Consider the following 20846-nt stretch of genomic DNA (forward strand, 5'->3'; position numbering starts at 1 on the left):
TAAAATAATTGTGGAAATCAAGGATTACAGCTGCTCTTAGTGAGTCCAAAATGTTTTCAGCTGCACTGAACATCTGATCCTCTTCTTCTGCCATAAAGAGAAAAAATATGACCAGTAAATATGATCAAATCTAGTAAATCAATTATAAGTATTTGCTTGGATAACTAAACTGTCAGGATGAACCTATTAACCACATAGGCATATGCAAATTGGTGCATCTTAGTATGCACTACTATGTAGACCAAGTCATAGTCTACAGTGAAAACATACTAGATACCAACTTTCACCACATATTTCCCATGCTAATAAATATCTTGATAAAATATGGCATTTTAGGACATTTATGAAACTTTGAAATCCTTTTATGGGCCCATAACTGATGTCATGCGGTCATTATTTTAAAATTGAATTAATGCTCAGTATAGTTATACTAATAATTTTCAATGCTTTGACAACTGTCTATTATTTAGAGGTTTATAGGGAAATGCATGTAGAAAAGAGTTGTCACCAATCAAAGCAAAGGAATATTTTATTTTTAGAAAAATAAAAGTGAAAAACTTAAAGAATAGGGTTCCAAGCAGGGTTTTCATTATTTCTCCATTTCCTACCATCTTGCTGTACAGGCGTTGGGAAAGAGTATGTATAGACAGGTGTGTCAAACATCTCCTCTGAAAATTACAGCATTGGAATTTCTGAAACCAGGGGATAAAAGAAGTCTTGCTCATTATTGTTTAATGATATAAGTACATTGTCATTCAAAACGTAAGCACACAGATCCAAGGCAAGAGGAGACAAAAACAAAACAAAAGAAAAGAAAACATCAAAACACACATTCTCTGAATGTCTTCATTCAACCCAAGTGTTCTTCTTGCTCCTAAATATTCTAGACGAGAAAATGTGAGGAGCCAGAAGACCAGTACAAAGACCATCTCAGATTTTAAATTATTCTTGATTATCAAAGATTTATTGAATTTATTGTCTACACAGGGATAGTAGAGATTTCTTTGGGAACAATAACTATAAGTCGAGCTGTATATTATGTTGAGTATATGTATAACTGTATAAGAAATTACTAAGATGCACCAATTTGCATATCGAACAATGGACAACGGAGCACTTTTTATTGAGTTGTGTGTTTCATACGTGTTAATCTTTGATCGTGTGTGTGTGTGTGTGTGTGTGTGTGTGTGTGTGTGTGTGTGTACATGGATTACAAATAATTTTCCTGTTTTTCCATTTTAGTAGTTGTCTCTGAAAAAAAAATTAAACCAATCTGGTTTATTTCCTTTGTTGTCCAGAAGATTTTTGGTTTCCAGGAGTTTCTCTTAGTTTTGCTTCTTTTGCCTTTACCTTTGATGTGTTCAGGAAATTATTGCTGACATCAATGTCAACCATTTTTCTCTCTTTTTGAAAAAGAAGTATTAAGGTGCCAATCTTTAGTTTTATTATTTAATCTATTGAATTGATATTTTTGGCATATGAGGTATACAGAGGTCTTACATTGTTCTTTTATGTGTGGACATCTAGTTATCCCAGCACCATTCATTGATGAGATGATCTGTTTACCAGTGTATACATTCAGTGTCCTTGACTAAAATTCATGAGAGTGTTTCTAGTCACACTCTGCTCTGTCTTCTGTTCCAGTGATGAACCTCTCTGTTTCTATGCCACAACTACATTGTTTTTGTTGCTGTATCATTATACTGGATTTTGGGAGCTGGAGATTTAGCTCAGTGATATAGAGGTAGCCTAGCAAGCATAAGACTGGGTTCATCCCTTAGTCATGAAAAAGTACACAATTTGAAGCATAGTGTCTCTAACTTTGAATTTTCTGTACAAGTTCCTTTGTCCTATTAGGGGACATCTTGTGGTGCCATACATACTTCAGAAATTTATTTATTTATTTATTTATTTATTTATTAAATTTAAATGTTCTTTTTTTTCTTCAGAGTTCCATATGTGACTAATATGATTACATCATTTCTACTTCCTCTACCACCTTCATATCCTCTTGTGGCCCTCCCACCTCTCAAATTTCTCATCTCTTCCTCCTTAATAAGTACTGCCTTTTAATATATGCACATATATGTATGTGTGCTTATACATAATACATAAATAAAGCCTGATGGTTCCATTTAGCATTGCTTATATGTATATGTATTTAGGGGTACGCATTTCATATTTCACAATTATCAGATGGCTTCTCCCTGTAGAAGACTGTTTTTTTCTCTCTCAGCAGCTGTTTATGGCTTCCAGCTTTCCATCTGGGGATAGGGCCTTATGAGATTTCTGCCAACCATGTTGGCATGTCAACTATTGTTTTCCTTATGCAGATCTTGATTAATAGACCATACTGTGGTAGTTTCATGGTTCCGTCAACCTCCAAAACACTGACATACAGGTGTGCATCACCTGTCAAAAGATTGATCCTGTTGGGTGCTGGTGCATCTTCCGAGTATATTCCAAGGAGTGGAATAGCTGGGTCTTGAGGAAGCTGTATTCCCAGTTTTCTGGATAGAACCAGAAAGATTTCCAAGGTGGTTGTATTATTTTGCATTCCCACCAGTAATGAAAGAGTGTTCCTCTTTCTCCACATCCTCACCACATGTGGTGTCACTTGAATTTTTGATCTTAGACATGCTGATGGGTGTAAGATGGAATCTCAGAGTTGTTTTGATTTGCATTTCTCTGATGACTAAAGACATTGAGCATTTCTTTAAGTATTTCTCAGCCATTTGACATTCCTCTGTTGAGAATTCTCTGTTTAGTTCTGAGCCCCATTTCTCAATTAGATTATTTGGTTTGGTGGTATTTAATTTCTTGAGTTCTTTATATAGTTTGGATATTAGACCTTTGTCAGATGTAGGGTTGGTGAAGATCTTTTCCCAGTCTGTAGGCTGTCGCTTTGTTCTGTTGACAGTGTCTCCTACCTTACAGAAGCTTCTCAGCCTCATGAGGTCCCATTTATTAATTGTTGACCTTAAGGCCCGGGCTGTTGGTATTCTGTTCAGGAAGTTGTCTCCTGTGCCAATGTGTTCCAGGCTCTATCTCACTTTTTCTTCTAATTGATTTAGTGTCTCTGGTTTTATGTTGAGGTCTTTAATCCAATTGGACTTGAGTTTTGTGCATGGTGACAAATATGGTTCCAATTGCATTTTTCTACATGCAGACATCCAAGGACATATGCTCAACCATGTTCATAGTGGCCTTGTTCATAAAAGCCAGAACATTGAAAAAGCCTAAATGTCCCTCAGTAGAAGAATGGATAAAGAAACTGTGGTACATTTACAGTATGGAATTCTACTCAGCTATTAAAAGCAAGGAATTCTAAAAATTTGTGGACAAATGGATTGAACTAGAAATGATCATAATGAGTGAGTTCACCCAGAAGCAGAAAGAGTCAAATGGCATATACTCACTTATAGCTAGATACTAGCCCAAGGGACATGTCCCATGAAAGTCCTTACCTACAAGGAAAGTGGGATAGATATGAGTACATCCTTTTGGGACTCTAGGTGAGAGAAGTATGAGAGAATGGGGAAATAGAAGGATCCAGAGGGTCCTAGAAACATGCAAGTAGGGCAATATGAAAGGCAGATCCGGGTCCAGGGGTTCTGCTCAAACTATAGCACCAACCAAGGACAATACATGTAGTAAACATCGAACCCTTACCCAGATCTAGCCAATGGACAGGGCATTCTCCACAGATGAGTGAAGAGTGGGGACTGACTTTCACATGAACTCTGGTGCCCCATATTTGACCATGTCCCCTTGATGAGGAGGCACCATGGCACTCAGAAGAAGGATAGCAGGCTACCAAGAAGAGACTTTATACCCTATGATCATATACAGGGGGAGAAGGTCCCCCTCAGTCACAGTCATAAGGGAGGGGAATAGGGTGAAAGTGGGATGGAGGGAGGAATGGGAGGATAGAAGGGATGGGATAACAATTGAAATGTAATATGAATGAATTAATAAATAAGTAAATTTTAAAAAGATTGGTCATGTAGTACACAATATCACTAGTTTTCTAATTTTGCACCTTTTTTAGTCTCTCTTTCAGATCCTCAGTTTTCCTTATATAACTACTGGATATTTGAATTGCTAATTTTGATAAGTTTCCTGACAATATGTTTTGTTCTACCAATTATTGTCATATTATTAAAACAACTTGTACCTCTTCATCAACGTGTTGACCGAACATGAGAAGAGCAAGGATGACATCATGGATGAACAAATTGGACTGAGAAAAGCCAATGATCCCCCAACCCTATACAAAGAATTATAGGCAAACACGAAAGCCTGGAAACAAGAGAGGTGATTTCCTTAGCAAAGAGCTACCAAATTATTATCCAGTGCCAACCCATCAGCCCTGAAAACAAACATTCAAGTTATATTATACAAACTTAGCAAATTAAATTTAGAAATAAACATATATAATATACATTATATATTCTGATGTATATATAAATATATATGCATGCAATAAAAATTATTGAAGAAAAAGGGCCATGCATTTGAGGGAGAGTGGGATGGGTTATATGGAAAGGTTTGAAGGGATGAAAGTGAAAGTAAAAGTGTAATTAAATTATAGCTTAAAAATAGTCTTATTAAAAAAGAAAAAAATGTTGATTTTCTCAAAGAACCAGATCTTCATTGTCGTTCATTGATTCCTTGTATTGGTCTCAACAGAATAATATTAAATGTCTGAGAAGCACTTAAAGAAATGCCAAATCTCTTTAGCCATCAGGGAAATGCAAATCAAAATGACTCTGAGACTCCATCTTACACTTGTCACAGTGTCAAAAACTCAAGTAATAGAACATGCTGACAAGGATGTGGAAAAAGGAGAACATTCCTCCATTGCTGGTGCAAGTGCAAACTTGTACAACCACTTTGGAAATCAATCTGGTTCTTTCTCAGAAAACTGGGAACAGCTCTATTACAAGACCCAACTATACCACTGCAGGGACATGCCCAAAAGATGCTACACCATACAAGGACATTTGCTCAACTATGTTCATAGCGGTGTTACTCATAATAACCAGAAGCTATGAAAGTCAGACCCCACTCTCCACTCAACTGTGAAGATTGTCCTGTCCATTGGGTAGATCTGGGTAGGGGTTTGAAGTTTACTGCATGCATTGTCCTTGGCTGGTACCATAGTTTGAGCAGGACCCCCATATTTGACCACATCCTCTGGATGGGGAGGCCTGGTGGCACTCAGAGGAAGGATAGCAGGCTACCAAGAAGAGACTTGATACCCTATGAGCATATACAGGGGGAAGAGGTTCCCCTCAGTCCCAGTCATAGGGGAATGGAGTAAGGGGAAAATGGGAGGGAGGGGGGAATGGGAGAATACAAGGGATGGGATAAGAATTGAGATGTAATATGAATAAATTAATAAAATATATTAAAAATAATCATAAGCTGGAAACAACCCAGATGATGCTCAACTGAAGAATGGATAAAGATGCTCTTGTGGTCCCATTCTCTCTCTCTCATCTGCCCTTCCCCTATTCCTCTCCCCTAGTCCTCCAAGAGAGGGAACCCTTCTCCCTTACTAACAGACCTTAGCCTCATCAGGACTGCTTGCATCCTCTTCCTCTGTAGCTTGTAAGGCATCCTGCCAGGGGGAAGTCTTTGTTGTATGGTGGAACATCTTTTGGAAATATACCCAGGAGTGATATGGCTGGGTGTTGAGGTAGAATTATTTCCAACTTTCTGAGAAAGAGCCAGATTGATTTCCAAAGTAGTTGTATTCCAAAGTAGTAGATTCAATGCAATTCCCACCAAAATTCCTGCACAGTTCTTTGCAGACCTTGCACAAGAAATTTTCAACTTCATATGGAAAAGAAAAACAAAGAAACCAACAAAAATCAAGACACACAGGACAGCAAATGCAATCCTGTACAATAAAAGAACTTCTGGAGGTATCACCATTCCTGATCTCAAGTTGTACTATAAAGCAATAGTAATAAAAATTACACGGTATTGGCACAAACAAAGAAAAGTTGAGCAATGGAATCAAGTAGAACTAGAAAGAAACACACACCTAAGGATACTTAATTTTTGACAAAGAAACCAAAACCATACAAAGTGAAAAAATAAAGCATCTTCAACAAATGGTGCTGGTTTAATTGTATGTCCTCATGTAGCAGAATGTGAATGGATCCACTTTTATCACACTGCACAAAACTTAAGTCCAAGTGGATCACATAAAACTGGAGATACTAAATCTAATAAAATAAAAAGTGGGGAATATTCTTGAACACATTAGTACAGGAGACACTTTCCTGAACAGAACACCAACATCTCAGTCTCTAAGATTAACATTTAATAAATGGCACCTCATGAAACTGAAAACCTCTGTCAGGCAAAGAATACTGTCTGTAAAAGTAACTTTTATTCTCCCTGTTTAACTGTTGTATATGAGGCTTACTGCCTCCTTCTGCTAACCTAGGCCTAGTCCTGGAAGCTCTTGGTGTCTGTATAAACTATCCTAGGTCTAGACCGTTTTCAGCCTATGAGACTTATCACTTAATTGCCCTTTCTTGTTCTTTCTGAGCTCTGGGGTAGCTGGTTCAGCTCAGGTCAAACTCTTGTCCCAGCTGACTTATTTAATCTGGCTTCTCTCTCAGCCCTGAGTTTCTTTGTTTGATTTCAAACTAACTCAGACATCTGGTCTAATCTGGCTTCTTATTTTCTGGCTTATTCTGTCTTTACCTGACTACTACTATCTCTGCAGGCCATTTCTCTGTGATTGTTCTGGTAAAATGCTTCCTCTCTCTGTAAAACTGCCTCTTAAGCAGCTTCTTTTTGCCAAATTTTCTCTGATTCATCACCTTTTCTGCTGCTCAATTAGACATCATTTCCAACCATGGGTGTTTCCTTCTACAAACTAACTCTACCTTCTTTTTGAGATTAAAAGCATGTAGCACCATACCTGGACCAAAGCTTTTCTTTACCTGATACTTGCTCTATACCAGGCTGGCCTTAAACTTAGATGTGCTTGCCTTTGTTTCCTGGATTAAATACATGTTTGGATTCCAGCCAGATAACACAGATCTTAGAAGGTCTTCGAATGTCTTAAGAAAAGCACAGGTCCAGGTGGTATGTGCCAGTAATTCCAGCAGTCAGGTAGAGGCAGGCAGATCTGTGAGCTAGGAGGACATCCTGGTCTACAAAGTTAGTCCAGGATAGCCAAGGCTACACAGAAAAACCTTGTATATGAGAGAGAGAGAGAGAGAGAGAGAGAGAGAGAGCATATGATGCAAAGCAGATTTCCCTGCATGTAAATAGCTTAACAAACCAGCTGAAGAAGGACAGATAGTTCATCAGGCTGGCATACTGGAAAAACCTTGATGCTGAAATGGAATATTCCTAAAGGAAAGATGATCAGAACTGCATTTATGTAGGACCATCACATCAATGACTGAGTGGATTTTCATAAGGACATTTGGCCTGCTAAGACTGTGGGATTGATAATTGTTTCAATTGTAAAATTTAAACTATATACAATTCTTAGCTTAACCAGAAAGGGAAAACTGCTGCCTCCAGATTGGGAAAAGATTTTTTTTTTTACCAATTCTATATCTGAGAGAGGGTTACTATCCAAAATATATAAAGAATTCAAAGAATTAAACACCAACAAAAGAAATAATCTAATTAAAAACTGAGGTAGAGAGCTAAACGGAGAATTCTCAACAGAGAAATCTTTAATGACCAAAAAGCACTTAGAAAAATGTTCAAGGTCACCAGCCACAGGCCTGGCCTGCCAGCACTTACATGGCACTCCCCAAACAACAGAACTAGCTGGGTCCATTCTTGTGGGTGTGACAGGACTGCTCATGGTATCGAGAGTCATGGGTCTTGCTTGCAGGGTCTAACTGCTGACCTAAAGCGACCTGGGAGCATTCTGGCTTTCACTGGTGGAAAGAGAAGATACAGGGGATTCCCGCCAGTGGTCTGAATCACCATTGTCACCAGCCACCCACCTGGGCTGCAGGTATTGACCTGGCACTCCCCAAACAACAGAACCTAGCTGGATCCATTCTTGTGGGTGTGACAGGACCTCCCATGATATAGGTAGCTGTGGGTCATGCTTGCAGGGTCTAACTGCTGATCTATAGCAATCTGGGAGTGTCCTGTCATTCAGGGGCATGGAAATTGCTGCCTCCTTGGATACTGCCAGTGGCCTGAAACCATACTGTCTCTGTAATCTTGTAATCTCTGATTACACTGATCTTGTAATCTCCAACAGGCAGATCCTAGCTGGGTCAGCTCCTGCAGACCCAGAAAGAACACCCAAATTCATGGGAGAGGCTGAAATCTCCTACAAAGTATAGAGGCAGAGCTAAAAGACAACTACAGCCCAGAAGATCTGATCCACCTGTGTTCTTGGCTACAAAGCAACAGGAAGGACAGGCAGCTGGGATCAACTTACACAACCAGAGAGCTTGTGTGCTGACCTTGCTCTAGATCACAAAACTGCTGATCTGAATTACAGCAGTAAGGTGAAAAGGCCCAAACAGAAACCTACTTTGCATGACTCAGCCTGGAGCCTAAGGTGTTGAGAAAAATCTCCAGAAAAATCTCACCTGCCTGGTCCAGGGAAATACTCCCTGATCCCCACAGGAAAGGGCACCCTACCAATAATCAGGCACTATCCACTCCCAAACAGGGAAGGTCACTACAAACCACCTCCCAACATCAGAGTCACCAAAATGACAAGAGGACAATGAAAGAATGCTAACAAAGACCAAAACAGGATGGCATCTCCAGATCCCAGCAATCCCAATGAAAATAACCTGGAGAACCCAACAGCAATTGACATACAAGAAAACAACCTCAAGTCCTTAGTAAGTAAGATGATAATGGAAGAAACAAATAAAATCTGTAAACAAATGCAGGAGGAGGCAAACAAGAGGGCTGAAGACTTAAAAAAGTCATATAAAGAGGCATTTGAAGAATTTCAGAAAAATACAAATAACCAGATGAAGGAAATCATTAAAACAGTTCAAGACCTGAAGATAAAAATAGAAGCTATCATAAAGGAACACACGGAAGAAAAATGTAATCGAGAAGCATCAGAAAAGAAAGCAAGGGAGATTCCAAGATGGCGCTGACCAATAAGCCACGTATATGATCTACTCCTAGGAGACCAGAGACATAAATGGAGCAACAGATTGCTGGATAGATTGCTGGATGTTGAGAACTGTAGGTGAGTGGGGCCTCAAAGGCTGCAGACCAAACATGGGGACTACCCCCCTGGGACAAGCAACATCCCGGAGGTGCTAAACGCACTCCCCAAACTCTGAATCAGAATCCACATGCAAACTGCAGCCTGCATATAAAGCACAGACTATTTGGGGAGGGAATTTTCCAGAATCCTCAGCCAGAGGAGTCTCAGTGAAGAGAGTGAATCTGCCCTAGGATTCCTCCTTCCACACCACCCCAAATTGTGGAGGTCACCCACGTAGGCTGAGGGGAAACACAGGTGGCGGGACACAACAGAGACAGCTAAAGTGGGACTACAGCTCGCTGGCCATCCGGGGCCTAACCTAACACCGGTCACAGTGGACTGAGCCTGCAAGCAGCGGCAGTGAGAAATCAGCTTGGATTGTGCCCACAGACCTATCGGGAGACATGGGTCTTGCCTAGAGTGATAGCTGAGCATCAGAGCCCGGCGGGAAGATCTGGTTCCATGGAGCGACCCCCAGAGCTCTGCAACCCTATTGCTCCTACCCAGCTGAGCCACAAGGCACTGGCCCTGCATTCCCTGAATGAGAGAGCCTTCCTGGGGCTCCTGGCCAGAGAAAGGTAGGTACTTTCACATTATCGGGAGACGAGACGTGGGTGGGTCGTGTGTGCAGTGTCTAATTGCTGACCTAGAGCATTAGTGGAGCTTCATAGCCTGGCGGGAAGATCTGATTCCACGGATGACCCCCAGAGCTCTGCAACCCTATTGTTCCTACCCAGCCGAGCCGCAAGGCACTGGCCCTGCAATCCCTGAATGAGAGAGCCTAGCAGGGGCTCCTGGCCCAAGAAAGGCAGGCACTCTCACATTATCAGGAGACAAAACATGGGTCTTGCTTGCAGTGTCTAATTGCTGACCAAGAGCAACCTTGGTCCCTCCAGGCATATAGTTCTGGGAGAGGTTGAACACCTCTACAGGGTATAGAGACAGACCTAAAAGACAGCTACACCTCCAGAAGATCTGATTTACCTGGGGTCTTGACTACAAAGCCACAGGAAGGACAGGCAGCTGGGATCAACCTACACAACCAGAACGTTTGTGTGCAGACCTTAGTCTAGGTCCCAAAACTGCTGATCTGAATTACAGCAGTAAAGTCCAAACAGAAATCTACTTTGGCTGACTCAGCCTGGAGCCCATGGTGCGGAGGAAAATCACCAGGAGGGAAACCTGATCACCTACCTGTTCCACGGAAATACTCCCTGATCCCCACAGGCAAGAGCACCTGACCTATAATCCGTCATCAATTAACCACTCTCAACCAGCGAAGGTCACTACAAAATATCGTCCAATATCAGAGCCATCAAAATGACAAGAGGATAGTGAAAGAATGCTAACAAAAACCAAAACAGTTTGGCATCTCCGGATCCCAGCATTCTCAATGAAAACAACCTGGAGAACCTAACAGCAATGGATAGTCAAGAAAATGACCTCAAGTCCTTAGTAAAGAAGATAATAATGGAAGAAACAAATAAAATTTGTAAACAAATGCAGGAGGAGGCAAACAAGAGGGCTGAAGAGTTTAAAGAGTCATATAAAGAGGCGCTTGAAGAATTTCAGAAAAATATAAATAACCAGATGAAGGAAATCATTAAAACAGTCCAAGACATGAAGGTAAAAATGGAAGCTATGATACAGGAACACACAGAGGAAAAATATGATCAAGAGGCATCAGAGAAGAAAGCAAGCTTCTCAGTGGTGGCCTTATCTAACAGATTGCAAAAAATGGAAGAACGAATATCGGGACTTGAAGATACAATCGCAGAACTGGAAACAACCATCCAGGAAAATGCTAAATCTGAAAAGTTGCTGACACAGAGCATTCATGAAATAAAAGACAACATGAAAAGACGAAACTTGAGAATAATAGGGATAGAGGAAAGAGAAGGCAACTGACTTCACAGTCCAGAAAATATCTTTAATCGAACAATAGAAGAAAATTTCCCCAATTTTAAGAAGGAGATGCATATGAGCATACAAGAGGCCTCCAGAACACCAAATAGAATAGACTTGAAAAGAAAATCTTCCCCGCCACATAATAATAACAACACAAAATATACAGAACAAGGAGAAAATATTAAAAGAGGCAAGAGAAAAAAGCCGAGTAACATATGAAGGCAAACCTATCAGAATTACTCCTGACTTCTCAGCAGAGACCATGAACGCCAGAAGGGCCTGGACAGGGGTTCTGCAAACCCTAAGAGAACACAGATAACAGGCAAGACTACTATATCCAGCAAAATTATCAATAAGCATTGACAGAGAAGACAAGATATTCCATGACAAAAACAAATTCAAACAGTACCTAGCCACAAATCCGGCTTTACAGAAGTTACTAGAAGGAAAACTCCACCCCAACTGGTCAAACTACAACCAAAACTACATAGGAAATAGGTAACTATACCATTGCAAAATCACAACCTCACAAAATCCTGACTGTTACAAATACCAAAAATGAAGGGACTTATCAATCGCTTAATATCTCTCAATGTCAATGGTCTCAATTCTCCAATAAAAAGACACAGACTAACGGAGTGGATGCATAAACACGACCCAACATTCTTCTGCATTCAAGAAACACATTTCAACCACAAGGACAGACATTGCCTCAGAGTAAAAGGTTGGGGAAAAATATTCCAAGCAAATGGTCACAAGAAACAAGCTGGGGTAGCCATTCTAATATCTAATAAAATAGACTTTCAACCAAAATTAATCCAAAGAGATGAGGATGGACACTTCATACTCATCAAAGGTAAAGTCAACCAAGAAGACATCACGATTTTGAATATCTATACTCCAAATACAAGGGTTCCCACATTTGTAAAAGAGTTATTAACAAAGCTTGCCCCACTCATTGATACCCACACATTAATAGTGGGAGACTTCAATACCCCACTTTCACTCAAGGATAGGTCTTTGATTAAAAAACTAAGCCGGGAAATAACTTCATTAACCAATGTCATGAATCAAATGGATCTAACAGATATCTACAGAACTTTCCACCCAAACGCAAAGGAGTGTACCTTTTTCTCAGCACTCCATGGAACGTTCTCTCAAATTGATCACATAGTTGGTCCCAAAGCAAACCTCAACAGATACAAGAAGATTGAAATAATACCTTGTATCTTATCAGATCACTATGGTCTAAGGCTGGACTTCAACAACAACAGAAATAACAAAAAGCATACTAACACGTGGAAACTAAACAACTTTCTACTTAATGACACATGGGTCACAGAAGAAATAAGGGAAGAAATAAAAGACTTCCTGAAATTCAATGAAAATGATGAAACAACATACCCATATTTGTGGGACACATTGAAAGCAGTGCTAAGAGGAAAACTCATAGCACTAAGTGCCTTTAAAAAGAAAATGCAATCATCCCACATAAACAACTTAACAACACATCTGGAAGCTCTAGAAAAAAAGAAGCAGAAACACCCAAGAGGAGTAGATGCCCAAAAATAATCAAACTCAGGGCTGAAATCAATAAATTTGAAACAAAGAGAACAATCCAAAGAATCAACAAAACCAAGAGCTGGTTCTTTGAGAAAATTAACAAGATAGAAAAAATGTTAGCCAATCTAACTAAAAGACAGAGAAATACTATCCAAATAAACAAAATTAGAAATGAAAAGGGATACATAACAACAGACACTGAAGAAATACAAAGAATAGTAAGAACCTACTTTGTAGGCATTTATGACACAAAATTTGAAAATCTAAGGGAAATGGATAATTTTCTCGACCGATTCCATTTGCCAAAATTGAATCAAGACCAGATAAACAAATTAAATAGCCCTATTTAGCCTATAGAAATAGAAGCAACCATTAATAGTCTCCCAACCAAAAAAATCCCAGGGCCAGATGGTTTTAGTGCAGAATTCCACCAGTCCTTCAAAGAAGAGCTAATACCGATACTATTCAAGCTATTCTGAAAGATAGAAATGGATGGAATATTATCAAATTCATTCTATGAGGCCACAGTCACATTGATACCTAAACCCCACAAAGACCCAACAAAAAAAGAGAATTTCAGACCAATTCCTCTTATGAACATAGACACAAAAACACTCAATAAAATACTCACGAACGATTACAAGAAATCTCTCTTGTTCTGGAGAGATCGGGAATACAAGGCACTTATCTAAACACAATAAAGGCTATATACAGCAAACCAGTAGCCAACATTAAATTAAATGGAGAGATACTCAAGGAAATCCCTCTAAAATCGGGGACCAGACAAGGCTGCCCACTTTCCCCATATCTCTTCAATATAGTTCTTGAAGTTCTAGCCAGAGCAATAAGACATCAAAAGGAGATCAAGGGGATCCAAATGGGAAAGGAAGAAGTCAAATTATCCCTATTTGCAGATGATATGATAGTGTATATAAGTGACCCCCAAAATTCCACCAGAGAACTCCTACAGCTGATAAACACCTTCAGCAAATTGGCAGGATACAAAATAAACTAAAAAAAGTCAGTAGCTTTCCTATATACAAATGACAAACAGACAGAGGAAGAAATTAGGAAAATTACTCCCTTCATGATAGCCACAAGAAATATAAAATATCTAAGAATAACCCTATCCAAGCAAGTGAAGGACTTATTTGAAAAAAAAAAACTTTAAATCTCTGAAGAAAGAGATTAAAAATGACATCAGAAGATGGTGAGATTTACCTTGTTCATGGATCGGGAGAATTAACATAGTAAAAATGGCCATCTTACCAAAAGCAATTTACAGATTCAATGCAATTCCTATCAGAATATCTACAAAATATTTTGAAGATATTGAACGAACAATTCTCAACTTCATATGGAGAAACAAAAAGCCCAGAATAGCAAAAACAATCCTATACAATCAAAGATCCTCTGGAGGAATCTCCATACCTGATCTCAAGCTGTACTATAGAGCAACAGTAATTAAAATAGCATGGTACTGGCACAGCAATAGGCTAGTGGATCAATGGAATCGAACTGAAGACCCAGAGATGAATTCACACACATTTGGTCACTTGATTTTTGACAAGGAAGCCAAATCCATTCAATGGAAAAACGACAGCATCTTCAACAAATGGTGCTGGTCTAACTGGATGTCTACATGTAGAAAAATGCAATTAGACCCCTATTTGTCACCATGCACAAAACTCAAGTCCAAGTGGATTAAAGACCTCAACCTAAAACCAGAAACATTAACCCAGTTAGGAGAAAAAGTGGGGAAGAGTCTGGAACACATAGGCACAGGAGACAACTTCCTGAACAGAACACCAACAGCCCAGGCATTAATGTCAACAATTAATAAATGGGATCTCATGAGGCTGAGAAGCTTCTGTAAGGCAGGAGACACTGTCAACAGAACAAAGCGACAGCCTACAGACTGGGAAAAGATCTTCACCAACCCTTCATCTGACAAAGGTCTAATATCCAAACTATATAAAGAACTCAAGAAATTAAACACCACCAAACCAAATAACCCAATAGAGAAATGGGGCTCAGAACTAAACAGAGAATTCTCAACAGAGGAATATCAAATGGCTGAGAAACACTTAAAGAAATGCTCGACCTCCTTAGTCATCAGAGAAATGCAAATCAAAATGACACTGAGATTCCATCTTACACCCATCAGAATGGCTAAGATCAATAACTCAACTGACATAACATGCTGGCGAGGATGTGGAGAGAGAGGAACACTCCTTCATTGCTGGTGGGAATGCAAACTAGTACAACCACTTTGGAACTCTAACCGGTGCTTTCTCAGAAAAATGAGAATAGGGCTTCTGCAAGACCCAGCTATTCCACTCCTTGGAATATACCTAGAAGATGCACTACCACACAACAGGGACATATGCTCAACCATGTTCATAGCTGCCTTATTCATAATAGCCTGAACATGGAAACAACCTATGTGTCCCTCAATAGAAGAATGGATAAAGAAACTGGTACATTTACACTATGGAATACTACTCAGCTATTAAAAACAAGGAATTTCTGAAATTTGTGGACAAATGGATTCAACTAGAAATGATCATAATGAGTGAGTTCACCCAGAAGCAAAAAGAGTCAAATGGTATATACTCACTTATATCAAGACACTAGTCCAAGGGGTACGTCCCCATGAAAAACTTTACCTACCAGGAAAGTGGGTCAGAGGGGAGGACATCCTATTGAGACTTTAGGTGTGAGAAGCCTGGGAGAATGAGGAAATAGAAGGATCCAGTGGGTCCTGGAAAACTACAGGCGAGTCTGGGCCCTGGGGTCCTCCTCAAACTATGGCACCAGCCAAGGAAAATATAGGCAGTAAACTTTGAACCCCTACCCAATCTAGCCAATGGACAGGACATTCCCCACCGTTAAATGGAGAAGGAGATCTGACTTTCCCACAAAGTCTGGTGCTCCATATTGGGCCATGTCCCTTGGATGGGGAGGCCTGGTGGCACTCAGAGAAAGGATAATAGGTCACCAAGAAGAGACTCGATACCCTAAGAGCATATACAGGGGGAGGAGGTCCCCCTCAGTCACAGACATAGGGGAAGGGAGAAGGGGGGGAAGTGGGAGGGAGGGAGAAATGGGAGGATACAAGGGATGGGCTAACAATTGAGATGTAATATGAATAAATTAATAAAAATAAAAAACAAATAAACCAAAACAAAACCAAAAAAAAAAGAGAGAAAAATGCTCAAGATTCTTAGTCATCAGGGAAATTCAATTCAAAGACAGGCTCTGAGATTCTATCTTACACTGCTCAGAATCACTAATTTCAAAAGCTCAAGTGGCAGCACATGCTGTCAAGGACTTGTAAGGACAGAACTCTCCTCCATTTCTGGTGGGAGTGCAAACTTGTACAATCACTTTGGAAATCATTGTGGCACTTGCTCAGAAAATTGGGTATAGTTCTGCCTCAAGACCCAAATATGCCGCTCTCAGGAATATACACAAAAGATGCTCCACCATATCACAAGGACACTTTCTCAAGTATGTTCACAGTAGCTTTATTTGTAATATCCAAAACTGGAAACAACCCAGTTATCCCTCAACCAAAGAATGGATAAAAATAATGCAGTACATTTACACAATAGAATTCTATCCAGCTATTAAAAGAAAAAGTAAATCATGAAATTTGCAGGCAAATGTATGGAACTAGAAAAGACCCTTCTGAATGAGGTAATGCAGACCTAGAAAAACATACATGGTATGTACTCACTTATCAATGAATATTAGCCCTAGGGTGTAGGGTACCTATACTACAATCCAGAGACTCAAGGAAACTAAGTAACAAGGACAGCCCAAAAAAGATGCTTGAATCTCACACAGAAGGTGAAATAAAATAGGCATCTGAAGTGGTCACATTTTAGAATTTTGGTTCCACCCAAGTCTCTTCTTTTATGCAAGTTCATCAGGTGACTTGATTCAGAGGCCCCAAAGACCTATAGTTATTATAATTTGTGACTTTTCTCAATCAACTGTTGTATCTGAGAGTCAATAACAGGCATTCCAAAACCATAACACTTATTTTTCTCCATTCTACTATCAAACACTTCCCCTCCTGTTAATATCTTTAGTATTGTAGAAGCTGTTGCATCTGTGTAATTAATTATCTGTTTTCTTGAAGAAAAGGGCAGAATTTAAAAGTAAGAACTAAGGGAAACTACAACCTTCAAGATAGCCTCAAATTAAAAAAAAAAAGAATCTTGGTGTAACTCTAACCAAGAAAATGAAAGATTTGTATGAAAAAGAAAACCTTCAAATCTCTGAAGAAAGAATTTGAAGAATATTTCAGAAGATGGAATGATCTTCCATGCTCATGAACTGGGAGAATAAGCACTAAAAATTGCCATCTTACCAAAAGCAGTCTACAGATTCAATGCAATTTCCATAAAAATACTCACACAATTCTTTACTGACTTTGAAAGATCAATTCTCAACTTCATATGGAAAAAACCAAACCAAACCAAACCAAAACAAAAAACCCAGAATAGCTAAAACAATCCTGTATAATAAAAGATCTTCAGGAGGAATCTCCATCCCAGATCTCAAGCTGTACTATAGAGCAACAGTAATAAAAACAGCATGGTACTGGCATAGAAATAGGCTGGATGATTGACTAAATCGAATTGAAGACTGAGCAATAAACCCACATACCTATGGACACTTATTTTTGACAAAGAAGCCAAATCCATACAATAAAAAAAAAGTTAGCATCTTCAACAAATGGTGCTGGTCTAACTATATGGCTATATGTAGAAAAATGAAAATAGATCCATACCTATCACCCTGCACAAAACTGAAGTCCAAATGGATTAAAGACCTCAACATAAAACCAGACACACTAAATATATTAGGAAAAAAGTGGGGAAGAGCTTTGAATTCATTGGCACAGGAGACAATTTCCTGAACAGAACACCAACAGTTCAGGCCCTAACATCAATCATTACTAAATGGGACCTTATGAAACTGAAGATGTTCTGTAAGGTTAAGGACACTGTCAACAGAACAAAATGACAGCCTACAAACTGGGAAAAGATCTTTACCAACCCTACATCTGACAAAGGGCTAATTGTTTGAGTAGAAATATATATATATATATATATATATATTAAGCATCACCAAGACGAATAATCCAATTAAGAAATGGGGTACAGAACTAAACAGAGAATTCTCAAGAGAGGAATATCAAATGACTGAGAAACACTTAAATAAATGCTTACCATCCCTAGTTATTAGGGTAATGCAAATCAAAATGGCTCTGAGAATCCATCTTACACCTATCCAAATGGCTAAGATAAAAAAACTCAGGTGACAGCCCACGCTGGTGTGGATGTGGAGAAAGGTAAACACTCCTCCATTGCTGGTGGGAGTGCAAACTTGTACAACCACTTTGGTAATCAATCTGGTGCTTTCTCAGAAAATTAGGAATAACTGTACCTCAGGACCCAGCCATACCATTCCTGGAAACATACCCAAAAGATGCTCCTTCATACAACAAGGACATTTATTCAATTATGTTCCTAGCATCTTTATTTGTAATAGACAGAATCTGGAAACAACCTAGGTGTCCCTCAACTGAAGAATGGATAAAAAAAACTAAAAAAAAAACTGTGGTACATCTATACAACAGATTACTACTCAGCTATTAAAAATGAGGAAAACTTGTATTTTTCAGGCAAATGGATGGAACTAGAAATGATCATCCCGAGTGAGGTAACCCAGACCCCAAAATACACTCATGGTATATACTTACTTATATGTGGATTTTAGCCCAACATAGACATCCTCTGAGAGACTCCACCCAGCGGGGTATATGGACAGTTATCGAGAATCAAATCTGGATACTGGACAGAGTGCTGAGAGTGAAGGGTGGCCTTGCCAGTCCACAGAGGCAGAGGTTATATGTAGTACAGGGCACACTACATAAACTGAGAGCAGCCATTAGGGGAGGAGGGATGCCCCTTCTAAGGACTAGGGTAGGGAGGAAAAAGGGATGAGGGAGGGGATGGGATTGGGAGATGATGAGGGAGGTGCTAGGATTGGGAGGCGTTGAGGGAGGGGGTGGCAATTGGGATGCAAATAATTCAAACTGCAGAACAAGCAGGTAACTGATATTGCTAATCCCACTACATGGGAATAGCTCTGAGACTGCAGAGATATGAATGTAAATGCATAGAGAGGCTTCACGTTGGCCATAGATTCTGTTATTTATCACGAGAGGCCATTCTTAGTATGGCATGAAGGAAAATAGTCAGATGTCTTCTACTCAAACAATAATCAGAGAATCAGTCTTAATTGCTGTGTACATCCCACACACCTCATACAATTATAATGTTAGAGCTGTATAATGCTTGTGAGAAATTATGCTTTCAGAACTAAGAACTGGACATTGATGCTGGATCAGACCTAACAGGATTCATTGCTCTCAGCATGCTGAACACTGATATTCTGCATCCTCCTTGCTCCAGCCCCAGATGCCTCTCTTGCTATTACCCATCAGAATTGGACAGCTTCCTGGACATCATTGTAGAAAACTTCTGAACCAAATTGGCCCAGCATTTCAATCTGTCCCACACAGGGCTCCTATTAAGCCTGGAATCCATCAGCATTTAGAAACTGGAACACAAATTCAATCCTTTGCTTACTTTACCATTTCCCCCATTTTTGGGCCCCTTTCTAAAGTATTATACACCCCAATTCAACCATAAGAGAAAGATGTTCCATCCCCTCTAAAGGGTTGTTGGGTAGGTTTCTATTCGCTCTCTTGGTCTACAAAGGCTTATTTTTCACCAGGAGATGGCTATAAGTTATTATTGCTCTTATCCAGAGAGAAAACTAGGTTGAACTCAGGGATGTCTCACTTTTCCTTTATCTTTCATCCATAGGCAAGGAGATAGGAGCTGAAAAGAAAGAAAGGGGGATATAGAAATACAGAGGGAAGATAGAACAAAAGGTAGATGATTGAATCTACTGCTTAACTCAAGGCATTAATGTTACTGACAAAGAAGGTTCTCTCTAAGTCATTGGTATAGAATTTTGTATATTGATGCAAAGCATGAGTATCTCAAATACTAGCTCATTTAGCACAAGAATATATATCCTAAGTCTAACAGATAGATAGGATTCTACAGATATATGAGGTAAAATAGTTAAATTAGGTGTTGAAAGGCTTCAGAGACACACAGAATATGACATTTAAAGATGTTTTTGTTATTCTGAAGATTCTTTGACAAGACAAGTTAACTCCTGACAACACCCAGCCTACCTCAGAGAAGATGATCAACATCAAAGAACCTCCTTATGGAGTTGGCTTCAAATGTGGCAAACCAGGCATTGGGCAAAATGTCCTCATTTCTGCCATAGACAGAATTCTGCCTAAAAATGGGTAAGCTTACATGGAGGCTGAGCTTTGTCAAGACAGGGTAAGCAAGCCCTCAATGGTTCCTGCCTTGTGAATAAGTCTGGCAGAGATATTGGGCTAGATGACTGAAGATGAGGCTCCAACGTTATAGAGAATGTTAGTTAGGTGACGGTTCCAGGAGTAAACTGTCTCAGTCATTTTTCATTTTGGAAGCTGCTAACCTGCACTACCAGTTCACTTAAGCATTTTAGTTTTATACCTTCTCAAGTCTCTGACAGTGGTTGAAGATCAGATAGTTTAGTTTTACAATCAATTTAGTTGGTTAGGGGATAAGATATTTTTAGATCAAGAAAAATGATTCAAGTTAATAGAGATGAGATATGATAGATATTGAATTTCATTCAGAAATTTAAACCCAACAAGATAGGAAAGATGTTTATTTCAAGTTTCACAAATAGAAATAGCCAAACCACTATGATTTTAACACTTATATAACTCATGATTGTCTCATGGTCCTCCCTGCTGTATGTAGTTTGTTCTATTCATGTATAATAAAATAAATATATATGTTAAAAAAGTAACAGGATGCATTAAGAAATACAAAACCAAAGCCATTTGTGCTATTCTTCTCAAGATAGTGACTCCAGTGATGAATTTGAGTGGGGCAAATATGCCTGAAATGTTCAAGGGGAATAAGAAAGATCAAGATCGTGTTCTAGGGTCTTGGTAGTAAAAATGATTGTA

This window comes from Acomys minous, assembly GCF_964271855.1.
Source record: "Acomys minous genome assembly, chromosome: 6".
NCBI classification, from domain to species: domain Eukaryota; kingdom Metazoa; phylum Chordata; class Mammalia; order Rodentia; family Muridae; genus Acomys; species Acomys minous.